Source organism: Tachyglossus aculeatus, chromosome 1 (assembly GCF_015852505.1).
Source record: "Tachyglossus aculeatus isolate mTacAcu1 chromosome 1, mTacAcu1.pri, whole genome shotgun sequence".
In the NCBI taxonomy this organism is placed as follows: domain Eukaryota; kingdom Metazoa; phylum Chordata; class Mammalia; order Monotremata; family Tachyglossidae; genus Tachyglossus; species Tachyglossus aculeatus.
In genome coordinates this window covers 70,967,197-70,973,253 of record NC_052066.1, presented here as the reverse complement: position 1 = coordinate 70,973,253, position 6,057 = coordinate 70,967,197, and positions in this window count along the sequence as shown.

The following is a 6,057-nucleotide window of genomic DNA, read 5'->3' as shown; positions in this document are numbered from 1 at the left end:
CAAGTGGTGGAGCCGGGATTCATTCATTCAGTCGTATTTATTGATCCATCCAATCCGTCAATCAAATCAATTGAGCACTTACTGTATACAGAGCACTGTACTAAGCACTTGGGAGAGTACAGTATAACAATATAAAGGGCATATTCCCTGCCCACAGCATGTTTACAGTCTAGAAGAATTTGTGTGCAGATCACTGTACTAAGCGCTCGGGAGAGTGCAATATAGTAGTAATCTGGCCCATTCCCTGCCCACAGTGAGCTTACAGTCTAGAGTGGAGTGGAATCATGTAGAGGAATCACAGGAAGTGGGACTCTGGAAAGTGGGAGAGCCTTAGAAGCTCTAGGAGAAGTTATCTGAGTTCTTGTTACCGGCTCACCTCTAATCTGGTGGTTTTGTTTCTCATTTTTCTTGCAGATCCATTGTCCATCAAGGATCTAATGTGCATCACAATAAATTCCTCCAAATCAGGATTATTTCTGTTGTGTGGTTTTACGCCAAGGCCTGGTGAGTGACCGCAAGAGTAGGTGTGTGAGATATTTGCTATTCACTGCGGACGAGCCCGAAGGAAGCATTGCCCACCTCCTGGGAGAAAGTCATAGGAAATGCTAAGCCATCCCCTGGGCAAGGGACAAATATTCCGTGAGCCTCTAAGTCCCATGCCTTGACGGTTGGAGTTACCCCCATTTCCGTTGGTGGGGACAGATCCAAGGGTTCTTAATAGTAGAAAACGATTCCTGCTTTTCCAGTCTGTTTTCCTTTCCACCTAAAACTTTATCACACCTCAGTTTGTTTTATGTTATTTGTTAAGCGTTTACTATGTGCCAGGCACTGGACTAAGCACTGGGGTGGATACAAGATCATCAGGTCCCACATGGTAATCTTAACACCTGCCGCAGATCAGGGTCGAATGTATCCTCAAGCCATCTCTATCCCCCAGAGAGTCCCTCAGCCACAAATAAGGCGGATTTTGTCCCTTTTATTATTTCACCATTGTTCAGTTCACTGGGGCCAACTTCATGGTGATGATGTGGGAAATTGCCTCCTCAGCTATTAGAGCTGGATTATCCCTCCACTATCTAACCTTGACTTCACTGACACCGTCCTCTCCTGGTTCTCCTCCAATCTCTTGGGCCTCTCCTTCTGAGTCCCTTTCATCAGCTTCTCCTATGCCTCATGGTCGTTATTGTTATTCATTGTCCTCAACTCGTCTCTCTTCTCCCGTGCAACCCGACTATTCAATCTGTCGCTTCTTCCTTCGCAACATCTCTAGGATCCTCCCCTTCCTCTCCTTCCAAACTTCTACCACGCCGGTCCAAGTACTTACCATATCCTGCCTTGCCCACTGCTTCAGCCTCCTCACTGACCTCCCTGCCTCCAGTCTCTCCCCACCCCAATTCATACTTCACTCTGCTGCCCAGATCCTTCTTCCAAAAAGCACGTTCAGTCCACACATCTCCCCACTCCTCAGAAACCTCCGGCGGTTCTCCATCCATCTCGGCATCAGACGGAAACGTCTTGCCAATGGCTCTGAGGTACTCAGCCAAGTTCTCCCTCTCCTTCCTTGGCTCACACGTCTCCTAGTAACCCAGCTCGTCTAACGCCAACCTGCTCACCATGCCTGCCTCCAGTGTGGCTGAAAAGATCTGTGAGATAATGAAAATCCATCCGTCTTTATGTCTGTCTGTCTAATATTGCAAGATAAAAGCCTTCCAGGCTCAGTCCTTTAGTGAACAAGATAGGGAATTTTGAGGGCACCTCTTTTAGCTCCTTCCCCATTGGGAATGAACAGGGAATTCCTGAAGAGGGCCATTAAAGATGCGATCAAATGACCAACGTCCTGAGCCTCTAGGTGTGAACTTTTTTAAAAAAATTTTAGGTTAAGGAAGCAAGTAGTACTCTATCTGCAAACTTACCCTGGGTGTATGTTTCTGAGATGGGTTCCATTGAGCCAAACTCACTCTCTCCATGTTGTTCTCATGGGCCAGTTGAGGTGCAGTCTGGGCTGGGAAATAAAATATTTGGGCTTCTTCATCATCATCAATCATATTTATTGAGCGCTTACTGTGTGCAGAGTACTGTACTAAGCGCTTGGGAAGTACAAGTTGGCAAGTTCTTCCTCAACAGCAGATGATGATAATAATAATAATAATAATAATGTTTGTTAAGTGCTTACTATATGCCAGACACTGTGCTAAGCACTCAGGGAGATACAAGGTAATTGGGTTGGATGCAGTCCCTATCCCACATAGGACTCCCAGTCTCAATCCTCATTTTACAGATGAGGTAATTGAGGCACAGGGAAGTTAAGTGACTTGCCCAAGGTCACACAGCAGACAAGTGACGGGGCTGAGATTAGAACCCAAGTCCTTCTGACTTCCAGGAAAGCCCTCCTTAAAGACCTCCTCTCTGGATTGGGCAGGCCCCATTTACCTCTTCCTTAACTGGAGACTTTCGATGAGAACGTGATTGAAATGGGATAGACTGGAGAAAATGGGCACTGTTCTAAGCGCTGCGGGGTATATAAGGTGATCAAGTTGTCCCACGTGCGGCTCACAGTCTTAATCCCCATTTTACAGATGAGGTAACAGAGGCTCAGAGAAGTGAAGTGTCGTGCCCAAGGTCACACGGCAGACATATGGCAGAGCCGGGATTCAAACCCATGACCTCTGACTCCAAAGCCTATCCCAATCTCCCACTGCCCTGTTCACTTCATTTACACTGTTGCTGCTTCTTTATCAATCATTTTCTATTCATTTGTATGTTTTAAAAAAAATCCTTGGATTCATCTTGCAAATCATGTTTTAATCTTGATTCTTTTCTGCTCCACTTTCTTCTCAGTGGTTCGTAAGCCATTTCTCTGACTGAGAATCAACTTCACTAAAGCAGTATGGCTCCGCATCACTGATGTGTCTCTGAAGTCATGGGTTCTAATCCCGGCTCCGCCACTTTTCAGCTGAGTGACTTTGGGCAAGTCACTTAACTTCTCTGTGCCTCAGTTACCTCAACTGTAAAATGGGGATGAAGACTGTGAGCCCCATATGGGACAACCTGATTACCCCCGAAAGTGTTTAGAACAGTGCTTGGCACATAGTAAGCGCTTAACAAATGCCATCATTATTTTTATTATTATTATTATGTGTGTGTGGCTTGGGTGCAAGTGGGAGGGGAAAGAGGGAGGAGAGGAGAGAGAAAAGGAAACCCTCTTTATCCAGTTGGAGGAGGGCAAGTTCTGCTTTCTCTTTTCCTGCATTTCAGGAGATGGAAATAAAAATATTAACCGTGGTATTCGTTAAATGTTTACTGTGCATCGAGCACTTTATTAAGCACTGGGATCGAGTCAAGATAATCAGGTCCCACATTGTCAACGTTTGTTGAATATGGAAAGGGAGGAGAGTGTTCCAGGCCAGAGGCAGGGCGTGGGTGAAGAGTCGGCGGTGAGATAGACGAGATTGAGATGTAGGGAGTAGGTTGGCGTTAGAAGAGCCAACTGTGTGGGCTGGGCTGTAGTAGGAAAGTAGCTAGGTAAGGTAGGAGGGAGCAGGAGAATTGGGTGCTTTAAAGCGCTTTTAGTTCCACTTCATCATCATCAATCGTATTTATTGAGCGCTTACTATGTGCAGAGCACTGTACTAAGCGCTTGGGAAGTACAAATTGGCAACATATAGAGACAGTCCCTACCCCAACAGTGGGCTCACAGTCTAAAAAGTGGGCTCACAATCAATCAATCCTATTTATTCATCATCAATCGTATTTATTGAGCGCTTACTGTGTGCAGAGCACTGTACTGAGCACTTGGGAAGTCCAAGTTGGCAACATATAGAGACAGTCCCTACCCAACAGTGGGCTCACAGTCTGAAAGGGGGCGACAGAGAACAAAACCAAACATACTAACAAAATTAAATAGAATAGATATGTACAAGTAAAATAAATAAATGGAGTAATAAATATGTACAAACATATCTACATATATACAGGTGCTGTGGGGAAGGGAAGGAGGTAAGATGGGGGGATGGAGGGAGGACGAGGGGGAAAGGAAGGAAGAGCTAAACTGTTAGCTCACTGTGGGCAGGGAATATGTCTGTTTATTGTCCTATAGTAATAATAATAATAGTTGTGGTATTTGTTAAGCACTTGCCATGTGCTAGGCACTGTACTTAAGCGCTGGGGTGGATGCAAGCAAATCAGGTCGGACCCAGTCCCTGTCCCACGCTGGGCTCCCGGTCTCAATCCCCATTTTACCGATGAGGTAACTGAGGCCCAGAGGAGCAAAGTGACTTGCCCAAGGTCACACTGCAGACATGGGGCAGAGCTGGGATCATTATTTAGTATTACATTGTACTCTACCAAGCTCTTAATAGTTCTAATCAGAGAAGCAGCGTGGCGCAGTGGAAAGAACACGGGCTTTGGAGTCAGAGGTCATGGGTTTGAATGCCGGCTCTGCCATATAATAATAATAATAATAATGGTATTTGTTAAGCGCTTACTATGTGCAAAGCACTGTTCTAAGCACTGGGGGGATACAAGGTGATCAGCTTGTCCCATGTGGAGCTCACAGTCTTAATCCCCATTTTACAGATGAGGGAACTGAGGCACAGAGAAGTGAAGTGACTTGCCCAAGGTCACACAGCAGACAAGTGTCAGAGCCGGGATTAGAACCCATGACCATCCAACTCCCAGGCCCAGGCTCTATCCACTACACCATGCTGCTTCTCTTATGTCTGCTGTGTGACCTTGGGCAAGTCACTTCACTTCTCTGAGCCTCAGTTACCTCATCTGTAAAATGGGGATTAAGACTGTGAGCCTCACGTGGGACAACTTGATCACCTTGTATCCCCCTCAGCACTTAGAACAGTGCTTTGCACATAGTAAGTGCTTAACAAATGCTATTACTATTATTATTATTATTATTCTAATCCCAGCTCTGCCATTTGTCAGCTGTGTGACTTTGGGCAAGTCACTTAACTTCTCTCTGCCTCAGTTACCTCATCTGTAAAATGGGGATTAAGACTAAGGTTAAGAAGGGGGATTCTCCCCCTTCTAGACTGTGAGCCCGCTGTTGGGTAGGGACCGTCTCTAAATGCTGCCAACTTGTACTTCCCAAGCGCTTAGTACAGTGCTCTGCACACAGTAAGCGCTCAACAAATACGATTGAATGAATGAATGAATAAGACTGGGAGCCCCACGTGGGACAACCTGATCACTCTGTATCTCCCCCAGTGCTTAGAACAGTGCTTTGCACATAGTAAGCGCTTAACAAATACCATCATCATTATTATTATTAATACAGCGCTCTGCACTCAATGAATGCTCAATAAATGAGCTTAACTGAATGATTCTATTTATTTTATTTTGTTAGTATGTTTGGTTTTGTTCTCTGTCTCCCCCTTTTAGACTGTGAGCCCACTGTTGGGTAGGGACTGTCTCTGTATGTTGCCAATTTGTACTTCCCAAGCGCTTAGTACAGTGCTCTGCACATAGTAAGCGCTCAATAAATACGATTGATTGATTGATTGATTGATTGACTCCCACCCTCCATGGTTCCGGCCTTTCGGTTGGGCTGCAGAAATGCTAATGCAACCCGCAGCAAAGACAAGGCTCTCCAGTGAGCGGAAGCTTTTGGAATCAAGGCAGCGTGTTTATCTTGTGTGCAGCCATCTCCCTGGGAACAGCTAGGGGAGAGGTGAACCACACATTTCTGGATCCCCAGCTTGCCAAACCCCCACCCCCCTGCCTTTCCTGCCGCCGGATGGGTTGATGTCCCTGCTTATCGCTTTCGCCTATGCTTTCCTCACTGAGGACGTCAATACGCCATGGAGGGCAAAGGGCTTTGCTAATAATAATAATAATGGCATTTGTTAAACGCTTACTATGTGCCAAACACTGTTCTAAGCGCCGTGGGGGGGGGTGGGAACAAGGTAATCAGGTTGTCCCACATGGGACTCCCAGTCTTAATCTCCATTTTACAGATGAGGTAACTGAGGGCCAGAGAAGTGACTCGTCCAATGTCATATAGCAGACAAGTGGCGGAGGCGGGATTGGAACCCACGACCTCTGACT